Source organism: Aphelocoma coerulescens, chromosome 5 (assembly GCF_041296385.1).
Source record: "Aphelocoma coerulescens isolate FSJ_1873_10779 chromosome 5, UR_Acoe_1.0, whole genome shotgun sequence".
NCBI lineage: Eukaryota > Metazoa > Chordata > Aves > Passeriformes > Corvidae > Aphelocoma > Aphelocoma coerulescens.
The window spans coordinates 48,099,098-48,119,900 of record NC_091019.1 but is presented as its reverse complement, the minus strand read 5'-3'; the positions used below and the strand labels follow the sequence as shown (position 1 = coordinate 48,119,900).

Sequence of the window (20,803 nt, the reverse complement as noted above, 5' to 3'; positions counted from 1 at the left end):
TGGAATTTTTCATATTGAAGAAGCAAAAAAAAGAGATGCCTGAAAGACCAAACGGGAGCATGTAACTCTTGGAAACAGACATAAAATAGTATACATGTAAAGTATTCATAGTCTTTAAGGGAAATGCATGTGAATTCGCCAGCTGAGACAGAAAATGGTACTTAAACAGAGATTTTGCTTCAACCATCCATGAACATTTGAAAGCAGTCTAAAATCAATCATTCCTCCTCTATCTCAAATCTTGTTTTTCCAGTGTGCATTAATTGATACAGTGGATTTCACTGTTTGCTGTCTTTCACTTAAGAAACCAGGACTGTTATACAGAAAGTTCAGGAGGCACGTATCTTTACAATCTCAAGCTTCAAATATACTAGTAGGTAAATAACTGTGCCTAAATACTACTGAACAAGTCACCAGAATAACTCAACTAACAATTCATATTTCAGACAATCTAAAAACATATCGAAGTCTCTGCTCTTAAAATAAGTGGTCCTTTGAACTACCATTTTATTTACCATCCTAACTAGCATTCACCAAAACAAGGTTAAAATCATCAAGGTCTTAAATAAGAAAATCAAGTCAGAAACACATGGAGCAGCAACAGTTCTTCTGAGAGGTCTTGCAATTTTTTTCTAGCCTAATTATATACTCATTTACCCAACAGGACAAATTATTAATTTCTTTCTAAGTCTCAGTTCTAGTAATGAATTTAAAATGAAAAATAATCTGTTAATAGAATTTTTGAAGTCAGGTGTTGTGTTTGCTGACATCATATGAAGATGTGAAGAAGAAAACAATTTATTTTTTTTCCCTCAGCTTTCTTCCAATGACTCAGGCTGCCACTTTAAGGCAGAAATTAAAGAACAAAAATAAAATAAAAAAAAAAAGCCATGTTTACTTAATTTATTCTTTTCTTAAATCTTGAGCCAAAATCTAGAATTTTAAGAATTTTTGTGAAATTCTTCATTAATTTTTCCTTGAGTGAATGTCAGATGGCCTAAGAAAAGGACTTTGACAATCAAATGGCAGATCCCCCAGTAAGAAGCATACTTCTTATGATCCAGTTTTAAGGTTCTTAGAAATGCCTCTGCCGGAATTAAGGTGCAAATGAGACCATATACCAGTGACAATAGTAAGGGTTTTATTTGATGGTAAATACGAGAGAGAGAGAGAGAAAGGAAGAAAGGAAGAAAGAAGTAGAAAATAGGTGGGGGGGGGGGGGGGCAGGCACACAGAAAGAGTGACAGGGACAGAATAAGGAAAATATCACCACTCTGTGGATCCCAGCGATGTTCATTGATCCTCTCCAGCTGATCTCTTGGTGGTGAAGGCCCCCCTGGGAGGCACAGAGTCCGATGGGGGTATATGCTCAGGCCAGGTGGGCATGTCTGGCCATGTCCCCCTGGGGTGGGGGTCAGTCTCTCCCAGCAGACTCTGGGTCTGTTGCATCACGTGCAGCCCAGTGGGGCCAAGCCTCCCACGTGAAAGTCCCGTGGATGTGCCCTGTGGGGTTGGGGGTTCCACAGCTGGGCCAGTTTGTGTAACAGAGGATGGGTGTTTAGTGCCTCTCACCAGAGGTTGGACCATGCACCCAAAACCTCCTCCTCCTCCCTCGGCTGGGGGGAGTCTGTGTAAACCTGGCTTCTGTGAGATGTGCTCTCCCCCCACCCCAAACTCAGCTGGGGATAGTTGCAGCTGGTGGCTTTGGCCTTTTGTGGATGCACACCTTTCCCTCAGCCTGAAATGACTGAACAATGCATTTCCCTTTATCTAATCCACAGTTTGACTTTCAGTCCAAAGTCCCTCTCTTCAGGGAGACTTCTTCAGTTGTAGCTTCTTTATAATGAGCAAAACTTTATATCAATGTTTGAGGCATGAACTATTTTTAGTCTCTGACAATACTTCAGCAGGAATTGGCCAAGTAACAGAAAATACGACATCTAACTATGTCTATGAATGTCCTACTGTTAGAAGATATAAAGGGAATGAAGTTCACTTCTACCTTCAGGGAGGTAGAAGTTCTCTTCTACCTTCAGGTCAGCTCTATCTATTCTTTTTGTGAGACTTCCCACACCTGCAATTCCACACCCTGCAGTTCTCTTCAGTAGGGATTTATGCATGACCTCTTCATGTCAGTGATAAATGGCTGCTGAAGAAATAAGCAGGAAAGCCTTGAAACCTGTTGTGCAGTAAAGGTATCTTCTTGGTCAGGTGTGAATTCCTGTTTCACTGCCAAACCTAAATTCACCAAGACAGGTTGAATACCTCTGTGCCCAGAAGCAGCAGCTCTGTTGTCAGGAGCACTGGTATTGACTAATAGCCTCTTTTGGTCTGACTTTCTGTCTGAAGAGCCAGAACGCAGCAGAGGGTGAGCCAAAGAGAGAGGAATTCATATTGAGCCTAACTGAATTGCTCACATCAACAGAGAGGCATTTTCAGGTTGAGCTGCAGAGTGGCTCCCAGTGTAACAAGTCTTACTGGACACTGGTCCAGAGCAGCAAAACCAAATTCCACAGATTCCTTGTTGTCAAACTGAAATTGTCCAGTTTCCATGATCATTAGAGCATGATATTTTGCAACTAACACATAATACCTGGGGAAGCCAGACATTGTGTGATTGGTCTTAAGAGATGGCCAGCATCTTCAAGCTCTTATTCCATTTTGCCTTTTTTATGGTATGAAAATATGAACATTTTCCCACTCTGTCAGATTGTCCCCCTCATTCCTCCTTTTTTTATCTTCTTTTCCTGAAAATGGGGTTATATATAGCCAAGACTATCTTAATGTCTATGTGAGAGGAACAAACACTTTAAGAAGTAACTGAAAAGATTGTATTTTAAACACTAGAGTGAGAGTACAGCCCAAGGTGAGGGTTTCATAGGGTTGTTCTGGGTTTGTTTTTTTTTTTTTTAAGAGATGTTAAGACAGTTTCCTGTGTGGGAACCCAATGAAATAACACAGTATTTCTAGAGCTTGTGCTTCTCCCTCCAGAAGAAAATTTAGTAATCTTCTGTTACTTTTTCTCTTGGAATATTTTCACTGTAGGAAATCAACACTATAAATGAGAAGCAAAGTTTCCAGGAAAGTAGAAAGACATATGTGTGAGCATGCATGTGTGTGGTTTTAGGTCCACAAATTGCATAAATCTGAAAAATAAACAGTTACTGATTACAAAGCACAAGACAGTTAAATACTGTAGTATACAAAAGCTAAATTTTAAGTAACTGTAGCATATAGGAAGTCCTAAATCCCATCTCTTTAAAGGAAAGTTATGGAACTTCAGTGTTTACTGGTTATACAGCCACTACACTGGATTTCTCTCTCCTTACCTGATAGCTAAATATGATTTTTCACTCTACCCTCCAGCATGCAGTTACTTATATCTCACCATCTACAGACAGGACCAAGAGATAACCAATTCTTTGCATGAAGCTTGCCTGGGAATTCAAATGGAGAGTCTGGAGAGAGGGATTTGAAAGAGCTGTTGCTGCAGACTTGCTGTGCTGCCAGAGGTATTATATCTGGCATTAACAGATACGTGTGGGGTCTCAAACACAGGAAAAGCATTTTGTACTAACACCAAAAACCAAGCTGAATTTGAGCAGAGATTTGAGCTTGCTACTGTCACCAATTACCTACTTCAGAAACACCAAATTAACACATTCTATTAAATAAGGGCGAAATGGTTCAAGCACATCGATTGAACCCAGTGTATGGTCAGGTTTGCTTACAGGCCTGAGCCTTGGGAGAAGTCAGAATTCTTTGAAAGTTGAGAGAACATCTTTGTTTTTTTTATGTTTCCTCTTCCAAGAGTCAGCAAAAGCTCAGCTACAAAGAACTAGCCCAAATGTCATTCTCTGTGTGACTAAAAGAGGTAAGGAAATTTGCACTTTGAATAGCAATAAGCTGCAGACTCTACCTCTAACTGAGAGCTTCATTCCTCCCAAAGATGAATTTTTTGCTCATTAAGCACGAAAGGATCCTGCATCTCTCTATTAGGAGATATCAGAAGCAGGATCAGTCACAGCAAAAGGTAAATAAGATGTATATATATATTTTCTCCCAAAGAGCTTTTAAAGTCATCCAAATATTTCCTGTTTAGTCTGTATCCTGATGAATCTGAGACAGTTATTCCTTATGCATTAGCAGTGTTGTTGATTAAAGCAAGAGGGTTATTGATAACAATATTTAACATCAGCAGGATTTGCAAATTCCAAAATTCCTGTTAGACCAACTTCCTAACCAAGTCAATTCGATTCGCAAGGCCAGATTTGTATCAGATGTTTCTCTCAGGTGGCATTTTCTCTGATAATAGATTGCAAAGTCAAATTTTGATTTGCTCTGCAGTGATTAATTCCAGTTGCAGGTTAATTCAACTCCTGAAACGTCCAGTCTTTCCCCTGTTAAAAAACAATGGAAAAGGTCATGACAGGTGTAACTGTATTTCCACTGATGGATGCATATCTCAGATATGCTTTGACTTACAGTTTAACCAATACCAACACTCTGCTTTTTCACTGCTGTAGCTGCAATAAATTAAGCTTGTGCTATATTCAGTCCTGTTCAAAAGTTTACAGAAGGGAGGGTATCTGTCTTATAAAATCCAGCAAAGATTAAATTCAGTGATTACAAGGAATGACATTACCCTTAAAAAGGAAGTCAGAAGGAATGATAGGTCAAAGTTCCTAGGTATATCTTTAATTCATAAACTCTATATTAGGCTCCTTTGTGCAAAATATCTATTCAAGGCACCTTTTTGTCCTGATCTTGAAATCTGTCTGTAAAATCAATTACCCCATCACCCCATGGGAGCTGACTGAAGGCCTCTCATTCATTGACCTTAATATTCTGTAAGGATCTGATAAAATAGCTGAGGATTGATCTGTCAGGAGGAGTTTGCCTGATAAAGTCATCTTCTTCCTACCATGTCAATAGAAAGGTAAGTCTCCTTTGATACTTCCACAAACTGAACTGGTAGCTTCAGCTTGCATCTGCTGTGGTTTAGTTGCCTGTGTTAGGATAAAGTTTGAAACTAAAAAAAAACATTTACATGCCTGAATGCATAGTTTTTCATGTAATGTAGATATCTTGGGCCACATTACTGTCAGTGGACACCTACTCAATACAGAGCCAGAGAAAGAACAGTGTTGTCCTGAGGAAAGTCATTGAATTACTGACTAAATCATCCTTATGGATAAACATACAGTTCTCCTTTGGGTTTGTTGGTTTATTCTACGCTTCTGTGTACAAAATGAAAACAAACAAGAAAACGAACTAAAAGTCTAATCTTTTTGTAAGTGCGGGCAGTAATCACCATTGGGTGACTATGAGGACTTGGAGAAGGAAATAATGGGCAATTATTTATACCAATAAAATATTGTTAAAATGAATTAAATGTCAGACTGGCACAGGCAGTACCACTACCTGGTTTTCATGCCTGAATACAGACAAAATACCACCCACACTGAGTATAGGATTGTGTATTTCAGCCTAACCATTGGCTTCATAAAGTAAAGTTGCCGCTAATTCTTCTATACATTTATTGAAAGGGTGAGCTCGTGCCAGCCCCTAGCTCTACATTTTTACATTGTTTTACATGAAACTATTTATTGACTGATTGCATGTTTTATCATTCAAATACTTAATTTTGAATTCTCTAACATTTTTAGGAATTTATTCCAAAGATTAGCTACAGTCACAATGTGGGTTTCTCCAGGCCAATTTTAAAATGTTTTTTCACACATTCTTCCTTGTCTCTTTTGTAGCTTTTACTTCTTATAAGCCTTGTTGTGCTGGGATTTTTACGACTAAGTTCAAATGGATAGGAACTAGAGCTGAACTCAATTACTACCACTGATTTAGTTTCTGTTCCAATACACTTTTGGTGGTGAAGAGTACCTCAGAATACAGTCACTGCTGCATTCCTGCTGCTGGGAATACAGTAGGAAATTGAATTGGAGAAGTTCTTTGATAGTTTCAGGCATATAGTTTAAACATTTCAGTCCCTCTTAGACACCCTAATGAAAGCCCCTAGGCCTGAAAGCAAGTGTTGGGAGCTCAAAGTAAAGGAAAGCATTTGCTAAGTAACAGGCAAGCCTTTCTTACAGCCGGGTGCAGTGGAATGCCAATGGAATTACTTCATCCATTAATGGGTAGGTTTTGTTTCCTCCAAAAGAGAAACTCATCCATGTGACAATTTCAAAAAAGGCTTCAGACTTGCTTTTAAATTTTTTGCTCACATTAATTGTCTTCATATTTTACTATTCAATTTGTGAATGTGACTGACTATGGTCACACAATAGTGAGAGTGCACTACTACTGCAGAATAAGGATCAGCTAAGGGCAAAACCAACTCAAATAATCTCAAGAATTTTTATATTTAAATATGGTTTTATTTAGAAATATCACAGTTTTAAGAAAAACAAGAAAAATGAGACCATTTATATATCAGTTTGTACCTCATTTGTTTGCCGTAGGTCAGTTTTTCTTGGAGAATCACCTCCACCATTTCACCTGCAAATATATAAATCTAAGACTTCAAACTGCTGAGATGGAAGTCCATGTAGAGGATGATATGAAATCCCCTTGCAAAGCTTTAAGTAGTTCCCTTGGGTTTTACCATACACAACCGCACAAAACCAAGAGCCTACACATTCCTAATATTCACTAAACCAAACTCCTCCAGGTCTTCCTGTGTCTCTGTGCACAAAATTCTCCTTCTGACTGAGAGCACCAATGCCCTGTGTTGAAATCTAAATGCTCCTTTCCTATAAGAGAGCCAATAATTATCTCCTATATTTGGGTATAATATATTTCCCATAATTCCAATGAGCTCAATCAATATTGCTTATTTTTTCATTTGCATATGACAGTAAATCAGAAATTATCAATCCCATCCCATTGTTCTATGCCAAGAAAGCCCAGCGAGAATTGTGCACAGAACTATGCACAACCTAAGAACCATCTGTTCTTACTTACCATTTTATCTATTATCTGGGACTGTTTAATCCTACATTGTCTATAGCTGAACTACTAACACTTAAGCTTCTGAGCAACATCTTACACTTGATTTCAGCTGATGTCAGGCTAGGGTGAGGTGGAAGCATCAAACCATACCATCAGAAATCTAGCAAATATATAGTGAAACTCTGGCTCTTTAAGTCTTCATTAAATCACATGCCAACAAATAGGATGCAAATATGCTGTTCTCCTTCCCAACATTTCTGTATACTTTTTAACATAGTGTTCTTTCTGTGAAACCACCAGACACTCTCACATCTACTGAACTTCCTTCCCAACCCCAGATTAGGATGAGGAAGAGAAATTAAAACACTGGAGTTATTTAAAACTTAAAGCTGAAGAATGTCCTCTGCAGATGCAGGTTTCAATCAGAAACAAAATTTATGTTGCAAAAAAATTCTAGACCCTGATGTGGAGATTGCAGAGCCAGTGCAGAGTTTGGCATGATAAATGTGCTGATACTACATGATTTACCAGTGTCCTTGGTCTGATCCAGCCCATCAGAAAAAAACTACTCAAGGCTGCTAGAAACGTTTAGACATCTCCTCACAGCCAGTAAGATATAGATGTTATATGAGATATAAAACCAGAGCACATCTCCTGTTCTTAAGAAGAAAACACTGTCAGATGTACTTCTGATTGAAACTTTTGGTCTTATTTGGCTCATGGAAGAGAAGTGTCACTTTCCCCAGTACACAGAAGCCACTTTGGCTTGTGATAGTTCTTGCTGTGCCTTGAAAAAAGCAACCTCCCTTGACCTGCTGGAAATGCTTTTTCTAATGTACCCCAAGATACCACTGGCCTTTTTGGCCACAAGGGAAGGCACACTGCTGTCTCATGGACAGCTTGTTACAAAATTATCTTGTAACAAAAATAACCCTGAATCTTCAATACTGTTTCCAGCACAAAGTGAAAACATAGCCCCTACTAGCCCCTACTTAGCCCCTACTAGCCCCTACTAGCAATTATGGCAAAAATTAACTCTATCCCACTCAAAAACAGCACAGGTAGATTAAATGATAATTGTGAGAAAATCAACAGCCAATAGAGAAGAAACAAGACAGTTCTAATACTGGGCTGGCAAAAGGAAGTGTTATTTCGTAATTCTGTGTAAGTCAAGACTGTACAAATGCTCTAGAAGGAACTGTGAAAATAAGTGCTGATAAATTATGTTTTCACCTCTGTGTCATTCCTTTTTTCCAGAAATGCATATAGATAGATTATGATTTGCCTAAATGTATTTATTTATTTATTTGAAACAAGGTCTTCTAAAATTCTATTATTGCTATAGAGATTTATTTTATAACTGCCTTTCAAGTACTAAAAAATTTAAACCAGGTATGCTTACACTTTTTATTTGATCAGTTGTGCATGTCTGTCTTTGAATTGTGTGGGAACAAACTCACTGTTTGGTTTAGCAATTCTCTTCTAATGTATGCAATATGCATTATTTAAATGAATTTGAATACTAGTGACTTTTCAGAAGAGACAAACACACCAAGATGTGCATCAGTTTCAAAGGAAAATTGATTTTACAAACAGTGAGTTTTCATCTATTTTTAAGAACAGCAACCTATTTCAACATACTTTTCTCAGTAATGCTATCGACATACAATGAGTGGTCACTAACATTAAAGATACTGTCTTTTTTCTGTCTGGGTGTATAAAGAGTATGAGGGCTGTATTTGTGTGCTAATCAAATTGTAGTTTGAGAGACTATACATTCCTTAATTTCCACTACTGTTACAAGACATTTTTTCTACCACTCCAGGTTTTACTTGCTAAAGACATTCACTGTTGACAAAAATTACTTCCAAACTGAAATATTTCTCAAGCAAAAATATATAAACGCAGTGTGAGAGAATGTCTTCCTCACCAGATAATGCTTAAAAATAATCAGTCAAAAAACCCAAACACAATAAGCAGTTAATTTTAAAGTCAGTTATTTCTAAATCAGTCTTCAAAGTACATTACAATAAAATAACCCCCAATTTTACATGTCAGTTAGTCTTTTGCCATGAATTTCTTCACACTGACAAAACTCATAGCAGACATACCAAGAATGGTGGGGTAATAACTATGGTAAAATAAATGTATCAGTGAATAAAATGGAAAAATAGCAGCTAATATTTACTAAACTCAAATTCAATTCTACAACCATCTCTGCCTTATTTAAAGCCTATCAAACCATTGTCTAGGATTTTGACAAGAGTAAATTAGGACAGGTTCCCAGCTAATAGGATGCCTATTCTGTAAATGACATCAAAGACTTCTCTGCTTGCAAAATAAATAAATCCCACTTCTTTAAAATCACTTTGTGCTAACTCTGGATTTATAAGGATCTTTTTCTTGACTGTAGCTTACTGTTCCTGCTGTTGTACATCCTAATCAAATTTGCATAATGTAATGAGTTCATATTTACTGTCTTTTCTTTCAAAGTGAAGAGAAAGAAGTGATGGTAGGAAGGCTCACAGGCAGCTAGACATAAACCTTACCCATCCTTTTCGAAAAAGAAATACAGAAAAGAAGCATGTATGTCACACACATTTGGATGCCACTGCACTCTTTGTCTTTTACTGCCTTATTTGTATTTTAAATATGACTCTTGAGAATGACCCTGCATTGTTTTTACTTAAGAGGGCAGCTGGGATTAGTATTATGTGATTCACAAAGAGTGTCCAGGAGAAAAACATTTCCCTTGATATAAAAATATTGCAAGCTTTCTGCAGTATTGCTGCAGGAAGTCTGCTGTGCTGGACTCATCCTCTTCCAGGCAACCTATCTCCTGGTAATATCCTGAAAGGGCTGTTACAATACATGCCAACTGTACATATAATTTGTGTAGGCAACTTGTTTGCAGACTGTCAATCTGTACATCAAGCCTATGAGGCATAAGACCCAGGGCCCAGAAGCAGCTCAGGTTCAGGGCAATTCGCTTGAGAACAAACATAGGATCTGTTCCGGTTCTCTTTATGAAGGTCAGAAACACAACTGCCATGTGAAAGGGAAAACAAAAAAGGATTCTAGGAAATAGCAGGGCAAAATTTATTTCTTTGCATGAGCAAACGCAGTTTTGACCGTTTTCATTAGGACACAAACCAGCTCACATAAGATCTTTGTCCTGTATCTCTTAAAATATAAAAGGACAAACATTCCCCACTAAAATATCGCATGTGAAAAGGACTCAAAGGTTGTAATAGAAAATTAGTTAGAGAATGAGTCCAAAGAACTTTAAAACAGCCCATGAAAAAACATAATTTCCTTTCTTTATGTTGATTTAAACCTTCTCTTAAAGAGCTTACAGTTAACACATTTTCTCAAAAACTCTACTATTGTCCAAAAATCATCCTGTAGTTTTGGTAATTTCTGGCCAAGCCAAGTTGTACATTGCATATGCCCACTTGTAATCACAATGTGCTACCTACATGATGAGCAGATGAATACTATTCCCTGTGTTCAGGATGCGTCACTGACTTGTCCCACTCTCAGCTGCAAGAAGTCTGGAGTTGGGTTGCAGCACTGCACAGCACAATGGTTCTTTTTTCCTCAAGAACCCTTCAGTCAGTCTAGGATTATGATAAAGTGCACCTGTTCTTTGGGGAATGGTGAAGAAATTAAAAGTGTAGAAGACGAAAAAGAAAACACATTCTAATATTCACTATTTTTTTTGGACCAAAACCTCATTCTTGGTTGAGATGTTTAGCACACAGGACTGTGGTGCTGGCTATGTCTGTGTGTATGCAAACACATATGTAAGAGCCAAGCTGTTCCACTTTGCTGGTCTCCTTTGTCTCCTTCACGCAGATGGATATGCTTTGCTGCAACCATTTTGGCGTTAAGATGCACCCCAACCTATTACTCATATTCTGGCCAGCTGCAGGGTTCACCTGTGTGTTTGACTTACAAGCTGCTGAAACCTACAAGAATGACTAAGGATGATGTACCAAAGCAACAGCTCTAGTCACAGCTGGACTGAGTGGGTGCTGCCACCAGGCTGTCATGTGCTGAGAGACTGTGAAGAAATCAATGATGATTTAACAAGATAGAAGGGAGTCATGTAAAGGAAGAGAAATATTGCAGGAGCCGACTATGTACAGCTCACACTTGAAGGCAGCTGGGCTTATTGCAAATGCACGATGAATACACATTTTCCACTAGTGATGGACTGATCTAAGGCCATATGGCAATTGCTTTATTCTCTGCCCGTCCATTTTGAAGGATGGTGTTGCAATGCCCTGGGGTACAGATGTGTTACATGTTTGCAGATGGGGTGGGAGGTCAGAAGTGTTTCAACAGTACTCAGTTTTCTTTCAGCTGGAAGAGTTCATGCATTTCTCTGTAACAATCCAATACATTCCCCAACATGGACGATATGAAGGGAAACTTATTACGAGGACTCTACAGCTCTCCTGTTCTGACTAGCTAGGGAAGCGTCTTTCATTTTGAAGAGGAAAGATTGTTCTATAAGCATTCAAACATGCATGATGTGGGGATGTTTGGATACAGAAATTTCATGTACTTTCAAAAAATTACCTACCCATTTTTGCAAGAGACAGAAATAACAGTATAGGCTTGGGCTTCAATTGCACCCCCTATAAGTGAAAAATATAAAATGAAATTGTATCAGAGCTCTGAACCACCAGTGTTCTGAACAGCAAAAATTCTTTTGAAAGCCAATAGAGACACAAAACTGAGTACTGTGGTTTTGTGAAGAGAAACCAAACTTTCTGCTTACCTGATGACACTGGCCTCCCTTGCACTTGTTCACAAAAAATCTTTGAATACTTATTTGAGAGGTGAAGATCACATTAAGGTCCAAAGACCTGGCTTTATTTCTTATAGTTTTCCAGTCTAGAACTGATGGAATATATCAGCTCCAATCACATAGAGACATTGTTTTGACCAGAGTCAGTATCCCGTATCTGTGAGATATTTCAGCAGGCCACAAGAAAAGTTTCAGGTTACTTGGGTTCCAGAAGCATCAGAATTTCATACTGAGAAGCTTATGTACAGTGTGACATTATTATACACAAAAGAACAGAGTGTTACAACTCTAATTGTAACACATAGCTATGTGTTACAAAGCTATCTCTAGTGATAGCCTTCTGTAGTAGATTATATTCTACTTTATGGGCTAGTATGATAGGAAGCCAACCCTCTGTTCAGGCAGGTGGTGAAATGAAGTCACAAACACAAAAGAGGCTTTGTAAAGTAGTTAGCAGAAAAAAGGACAAAAACCTTTTTTTTTTTTTTCATGGTACAATAACATCTTTCACTTCAGGATCTCAAAGCACTTTAGAAGCACTGTAATTAAGCTTCCCATCTCTCCATGTAGTATAAAAGATTTTAATGCCTTTTAGCAAGAGAAGGGAATAAAAATGAGCAGGAAATAAACTGGTGTTTTCTCATTTAAATCATAATGAGAAGAAAAATATGCACAGCTTAATAATTGCCTTCATTTTAGTTGTTCATAAGGAGCAATCTTTCTCCTTCCCACCCTAATTATGGAATAGACACACACCAGAGTGTGAAAAGCTGTAGAGCTTGGGATCACCCATAGCGTGACAGGTTAATTCCATAAATGCTTTCTTCCCCACATCTTCCAACATGTTATAGAAGGTCTTTTCATCCACTGTTTTCTCCTGATTTAGTGTTTCAATATACCTTCCTTGACATACTTTTACTCTCTCAAGTGTGTTGATTCTTTTTCAAGATTGTGTTAAGATCTCAGCAGAGAGAGGAAGGGAAAAAAAGAGAGAGAAGAGATGTGTTGTATCAATTGAAGAGTGAAGAATTTAATGTGAGGTAGTCTTCATTCAAGACAAAACAGAAACATTGAAGTAAATGAGAAGAAAATGAGAAATAACAGCACTTCATGTAGTTATGAAGTATCTTGAAACTAAAGCATGAACTGAAATGATTTTGTTGTCTTAAAGTTTGTCCTTTCCTCTCCTCTATTATCTCAATAGTCTATTATGAAATCTGCTCAGCAGGGAACATTTTCATGTCAGAAGCTGTATTTTTAGTCAATTGATTGGTCCTTTACCAGGGCAGAGGGCTAGCTGCCTTTCAAACTGGAAGAGACATCTGCAGCCAAGAGTCTCTCCATTTATACTTGGCAAGATGGAAATGACAATATCCACCTCTGTGCTCTGCAAGTTCAATGTCTGTTAGCAGGGGTCAGGAAGCATTATCTGCCATCACGCAGTGCACACAGAAGTTCAGCTCAAAGTTACCCTACAGTCTTTCAGGAACAGTCTGTGGATGTTCTTTATATTTCTGCTTCTGTACCCAACACATCCTATTTGAGTGGTTCTGGGGCTTTGCACTCTTTGTGTGTGCACGCATGTGTGAATGTGTGCTGATCATTTATGTTGCAAGACCCCAGGAAAGGAACTGTATCTGTGCTATGAGTTTGTAAAACACTGGGCACACTAGGAACTCAGTGGAGTTCTCTTACTCCTCTAGTGCAACCAGCCATTATTTTGAACTGGTAAGAACAGCAACAGTATAAAGTTATCTTAATTCACTTCAGTACCTTAAAACCTCCTCAGGAAAATGACTCATCTGTAGCTATTGAATGCTGGATTTTACCTTTGATACCATAGCAATATTACACCCTAAACAGTAACAGAGGGTTCTCTACACCTTAACAAGAAACATCTCTCCTGGGCTCTTCTTGCAACTGTCTGTTCTGTGAAGTGACCCAGAAAATGTAAAAGGTGCCAGCTTGTTTTATGCTCTATAGCTGCCCTGTTACATATTTTGAGACCACCAGTGTATTAAATGTTTTGTGTTTGGGGTTTATTTTTTCCCCATTCTGATTTATTTAAGTACATTTTATAGTATTTAAATGAGTTTATTCAGTGGTAATGGGTCAGCAGCAGCAGTACCTGCAACTCAGCAGGGATGGGCCATGGACTAGAACCACCTCCCAGCCCTGTTGCAATGAAGGGAGCCAGTGACTGGTCCAGCTTCTATTTCAGACCACTTCAGTGAGAGTCACACAACTCTGCTGTCACATGCCAACAGTTTCTGATCTATTTTTTTCACTTGTCCCCTTTCGTAGCTGGGTGAGCCAACACTCAGTCTGAAACTTGATACCCTGATACTCTGTCAAGGAAAAATGCTGTATGAAGAGACATTTAGTTGACATCAGGGCACAAGGACATATATACCCTTAAATTCATGTTCCCTTTTTAGTGGATGACAGTTACAGGATTTATGGTCCATCTCTTCTCAAGTATAGCTTTTCATTTATGTAACAATAAGCATTCTTAGCATGTTATATGTTCTATTACTGCTTTTGTGGCACAATCATTAGAACGATTTAAACTGTATTAACTATATTTTATATTTAATCAGGACATAAAATAGAGAGACTGGCAATGATCACTGAAAGATTGTCTTAATTAACTAACTTCACAACTTGGCCTTTGCAAGTCTCAGTGCATCTGAACACAGACTTACTGGTGACAGTTTGCTCTGCATTGAAATCAATGTCAGGCCTTACACACTCATTCCCAGTAAGTCTGAGAGAAAAACAGCAACATTTACTCATCCAGAAAATGAAAAGGATTAGCTTTGTGAATGCCTATTCCTACTTAAGCAAGATATCCCTCCAAACCTGTTTAATGTATCTAGAGTCTAGTCCTCCTCTCACTGATGTCATGATAAGCCATGAGTCCCCACTGAAATCTGTAGGGTTATAGCAAAATGAGAATTGTTCTATATTCCCTCATTCTATTCTTTTGGTAGGTTTTACAGTGTGTGTGCAACTGCCAAGTTCAATGAATTTTCTCCCTATTTCGATTCACTTAACTGATATCCCCACCTTGCCTTTGGGGTGATGTATCAAAAGATAACTAAAATAACATATCACCCCTAGCTAACAGAGATATCCTTGTGGGTAGGAAAGATAAAGTTGCAATACCACCAAGCCATTTATTTTTTTTGGGCAGGGTGGGCTGTGTGTGTGTGTACTCCTCATTTGTAACCTTGTAATCTCAACACTTTAATATTTTCTCTGCAAATATAGATGAGAAATAGCATATCAGTAATAGACAAATTCTCATTTGCATGAAAAATGGCAACCTTATCAAGCTCTTAACAGCCCTATGTGATCCATTCAGGTGTATCTGAGGTAGCATCCAAGTGCCTAGAGAAAGGAAGGCCCTAAACTGTCAAATCACTTCCTGCAGTAAAAATAGGTGAAGATTAAATAGAGTTGCTTACTAAATTCAGCTGAGTCTAAATGCAGCTGGAATGTGGATGAAGGGCAGAAGTGTGTAAGGGAATGGGAGCCACTCTATCACATCCCACTGAGAATGCAATTAACAGAGGGTTACAGCACAAAACCTAAAAACCCAAAGATGGATTTAACTTGCCTCTGGTGTGACAAAATCTGAAATAATCCCTTCTGTACAGGTTCTACATTACTGTTTTGGGGTTTTTTTCCTTCAAAAAGATTGACTTCCATACTTCACATAATTAAATATAGAAACAATAACCAGGATTATAGGAATTGAGATTGTTCAGCCTGGAAAAGAGAAGGCTCCAGGGTGACCTAGTTGTGGCCTTCCAGCACCTGAAGGGAGCCTACAAAAAAGATGAAGAGAAAGTTTTTATGGTCATATAGTAATAGGTCAAGGAGGACTGGTTTAAAATTGAAAGACAATAGGTAGAGATTAGATATTAGGAAAAAATTCTTTACTGTGAGGGTGGTGAGGCACTGGAACAGGTTTTCCAGAGAAGGATTCAATGCCCCACCCCTGGAAGTGTTCAAGGCCGGGTCGGTTGGAGCAACCTGGTCTAGTGAATGTGGTCCTTCACTCGGAATGTTCTGTGATTCCATTATATTAAAAGCTCATGGTTATTTTATCTAGTGGTGGGCTTTTACTCTAAGTTGCACTACAGCAGAGATTTATACCTTTCAGTAATTCGCTTTCAACATACAAATATTGAGACATACACATGTTCTGGCTCTGCTAAATTACTAAATAAACTGAATACAGGACATCCTTGATCTGACAGAGGTCAACAGACAATCTCACTTTGGTTAATGTTGAATTTTGCAAGATTATATATAGAGTACTGTAAAAAGTACATGTGGGCTTTGTAACATCAAGAAAATTATACAGGCAGGATGGTCACAAATGAGCTGTCTTCTCCCCCAGTTTGCTGTTAGTAACAGTGAATATAGGACTGATCAAGTTCTAGGTCAGACTCTGCAAATGGATTCAGTTCACAAAAAAATTCAAAGCTGTGTTATTTTGTACTCACGAAAAATGTAAACCAGACAAAATCATAAGACATAGAAATATAACATTTTTTAAAATATGTTATTTGCCTGAATTACTTTGTTGTTACTGTTTTTACAAAGGTCAGCCAGCTTGGTACATAAAAAGGTTTTTATTTAGGAAAAAACAGCTTCCATAGGTCCATATTCTGCTTCATTCTTTTTGCTTCCCATGGCATGTTAAGAGTCAAAAGGAAAAATAAGTATTTACTTAAAACTAACTGAAATTAACTAACTAACTAGTAATTTTAACTCTGACAGACTACAAGACACAATGAAAAACTCAAATTTTACTGCATCATTAGTAACAGATATGTAGGCGACGAACCTGATTGTGTAAACTCAGTGAAATAGATAAAGAACCAAAAGTAAAAAAGCAAAGACATAGCGCACCTATACTCTGTCCTAAGTATTTTAAAAATAGTCACATATAAGTGTCAGTTTAAATCTGTTGATTAAACAAATATACACAGGGAACATACACATATATATATAAATATATAAATAATATATATATAAATCTGTGCATGTGTGGAAATAACCAAACATACACAAGTATTTAGGTTTTTGTGTGTTTTCATAAAGAAGGAGCAAGAGAAACGGAAGTGGGCTTGCAATTATTGCAAGTTGTTGTCCCTTGCTAAATGAAAGCCTAAATGCCTGTGAGTCATAAACCCAGTTCTGACAGCAGGGATGCTCCCACTGCTCAGGTAGGTTTCTGCAGCAGAAAGGTGTCAGTCCTACCTTCTTTGCTGGATGTGGTTCCAAGGAGCTGTTGCACTCTGAGGAGCAGCAGTTAGAGACTCTGAACCACCCACATGAATTTCACTCAGGTGCTCTTACCCTGATTTCCTGTTGACCTTTGCAGATCATACCAGAAAAAGGGGAAAGATGAGACTGGAAAACAAGAAAGCTAGCAGGTTTTCATGGTTTGGGTTTGTTTTCCACATGTGTATGAATACTTTAAATGAGTGAGAAAAGTACCTTTGTAGTCCATCAAAAGAAACACAGTAGGTGTTGTTCTTCATGCAGAAGATGTCATCTTTTGACGGAGCTATCTGTAATGTTATCTGTGGATACAGTTCAGTCAATAAATGTGTGAATGGTTACAGTCTTGTTAGTCATGTTATATACTGCTTCACAGTCTTTGGAACGTCCCTCTACCTCTGCAGGCCATGATAGATTGGTCTGCCACATTTGCTAGCCTGCATTGCAGTGATCTTGCTTCCTACCTTCATCTTTTCTCTTCTACCCTTCCCCTCCCTCCTCAAGCCATTTCCATTTGACTTTCAGGGCAGTCATTCATTGTATCAGCAGCTCCCCTTTAATCAGAGCACTGCTTCCATCTGAAATAGCTGGTTAAATGACTGAGGGTCCATTAGGTGAATTATTTCAAGCTCTTGCCCCTTTCACAAATCTGCCCCTAAAGCAACACAGCAAGTAATAAATTTGAAGCACCTCTCAGTATGGTGAGGGAAGCAGACTGCACTTTACAACTAGCAATTAGCCTCAGGACTTCAGGTATTTTTCTTTTCTCACTACAAATGAACTCACTTGGTTTAATTTTTTTTCTTTTGTTTGTTTTGTTTTTTAAAGGAAAATGCAGGCCTTGTCCAGGTTTGAGTGTCTGAGACTGCTAGCATGTCCTTATATTCTATTCCCTTGTCTATAGTATCCTAAAATATTGTGATATTCTGTAACATTTTCTATTCACTCAGCGATGGGGAATTATGGGAAATTATGATCCAGCAATGACAAATATCATATAGATTCAATGCCATCTCCATAAACATGTTGTCTCCTAACCACTGAGGTTCACACAGCTTTAGGAAATGCAGGGCATCATAGGACTAGTACGTACAAAGTGGTTTAGACAATTAATCACCCTGTAATTTTAATAAACAACAGGATTTTTGTGCTGTAAGCATAGTGACAGCAGTCATAATAACACCTAGGAGTATGTGAAAGAAAATCCTTTTTACCCCTACAATGTCATAAAGTTAAGACATTCAATCTGAAACAGTAAAATGCAGAAAGAATCACAAACCAGACTCTTGTCTATTCAGTATATCACGCTGTGTGCGAAATCTGGGTTGCTTCACTACCTTCTTGCTCGGCATTCAAATTTGTCACTCTTTTTACCCTTTTTAATGGAATTTACTTTGCAATTGTATTATCCAGCTCACCAAGTTTCTGTCAGCTTTCTCCTTGTCCCTTTCCCAATTTTCTTTCTTTTTTTCCCTCCCTTGGAGCTATGTGTGTGGGAAGAATTCTTTTATCTCTCATTCAGCTTCATCTTGTAGTACTTTTTTGTTTTCTGGCTTTTTTTTTTTTTTCCTGCTAAATTTATATGCCTTGTGATACAGCTTTTATCAGTCTCACACGTACTGCTGCTATTCCTTGTTCCTGATCATCTGTTTATGTGTCATCAAGTGCACCATGTGCTCTTGGCAGAACATCTGCAATTACTAGATAGTTTCTCATCTGAAAATGCAGGGTGTTACCATCACTGATATAATTGAACTGAGCTATGGTTATGGACTGTGATTAGGTATTTTTTTTCTGTGACAGAGACTATAAGGGAAACAGGAAATGTGGCCCTGCAGTTTTCTGAAAAGACAGAAGGGTTTTTAGCAAGGCTCAGCCAAGCATAGAGCAGGCATAATATGCTAGAGACTCCAAATTTTGTTGCCATCAGAGGAGGAGCTGTCCATATAAATGAGACAGAAAGGAATTTGATTTGGCATCATGGTTAGTATTTGATTGTGCAAGAAAGGTGAATAGAAAAGTGACTGTTAATTTAGGGGCCATTCTTCCCAGCTGACAGTGATTTATTTAGAGAAATATTGCTCAATCTCAAATAAAATTGCGGTTTAGGGAATACAGATGCTTCTCTCTACTCATACTGGAAATCAGTAGCCATGGCCACTTTTTGTAAGTGGGACTACTATTTTTTGGCAGACTACGCTCTTACTGTTTTCCTTTACTACCAAGGGAGCAGTGGAATTTAGTAATTGTTAAATGCCTCTTAGCTCATAGCTATAGATAATGTTTTAAACAAAATAAAGTTAGAAATATATAGCAGCTATGCAAAGATCAATCTAAATGAGCTCACCACCAAACATTTTCAGATTTTCAGAAAGGATTTTAGCAAGTCAGCCTTAGAATAACTGAAAGAGATTAAAAGATTGTGTCCAAAAAATGTTCGGAAATTTGACTTGCTGTTGTCCAATAACATAGGTAAATTCAAGTCAGTGCTGCCAAAGGTCCACTCTGTGCAAGAGTAGCTCCTACATTATTGTGAATATATGAATATACCTAAAACACGAGTCACTGCTTTGACTAACTCAAATAACTATTCACAATGGCAAAGTTCTTGGATTTGTTTGACAATGAAGCCCATGTACATAATGTAGTTTTATCTCTGAAAGTTTCTCCTAAAAACTGAAAAGAATAATAAGACAATGGTAACTCTGGAGCAACTTCTCAGAGAAAAAGCATTGTATTCCTTTTCATTATTTGCCACTTAAAATATCACTGAATCAGCTTCCTGATCCTCTGCTATACCAGGAGTTCTTCTAGATTGGGGAAATTCTTAATGAATACCTGCTGCAGCTTTCACAACAACCATGGGTTTCATCCTAGATGACATCCTCCAAAAATACCAGACAAGGCTGGGTTATTAGAGACCCTTCATCTGTATGAGAGAGGAATTGTGCTTGGAGGAAAGAGACAATGGAGGGCTCACAGAATTGCACTGAAGGGATGATTAATTTTTGTTTTGAACAGTGTTTTGGATCCCTCTTTGAGTCCGACAGTGACAGTGGGGGACACAAGTGGTTGTTTGTCACTATTATATTTTTAATGTATGTTGATCCACAAGACAGATGATCTGCATCAGACTTTTCTACATTCTTCCCAGTTGTCACTAGTTATGATTTAGCCTGATCCAGCCCACAGGTCTTCATCAAGCTTTCTTTCATTGTTATCTGGATTGAAGTTCTCCTTTTCTGACGCTTTCAGCCCTGATAGAGCTAAAGCCCAGGTTGCTTTACAACTCCTACATCTCCCTGTCATTAATTGTAATTGATTAACTTTCTTCTTGTAACACATTCCTGATCAGATCCAGCACATCTTTCTTTCTTTCATGCAAAGACTTTTTTTCCCTTATCTGTGTTACAAACTCCAAGTGGCAGGTGTGGGAGTAAAGAATTTTCTCTATGAACCCTTAAGCTTTTCTATACCTACTTAAAACCCCTTGCCTTTTAGAAAGCTTCCTTTCTATGCCTCACTTTCCATCTCCTTTTTTTTTCACCAACCCACTCCTTAGGACCCCAACACAGCTCTGTTATTTATACTAGAATTGATAAACACACTTCCAGTATTTATCATCATCTCCTCACTGTCTTTTTTTCACTAGCTCCCTTTGATTTCTGCAATTAGAGTGTTTGCAGGTCTGCCATGATCCAGGGCAATGGTGTGGTA

General features: G+C 38.1%; 1 long non-coding RNA gene across 1 annotated transcript; it reads right to left on the bottom strand.

Annotated features, from left to right (window-relative positions):
- Nucleotides 1-4,270: 4,270 nt before the first annotated feature.
- LOC138110840 (uncharacterized) lies at nt 4,271-17,106 on the bottom strand. The gene is made up of 3 exons (XR_011151101.1): nt 17,063-17,106; nt 6,459-6,513; nt 4,271-4,400 (listed from the first exon to the last, which is right to left on the bottom strand). It is a non-coding gene; the product is annotated as an uncharacterized lncRNA (long non-coding RNA).
- Nucleotides 17,107-20,803: the final 3,697 nt, after the last annotated feature.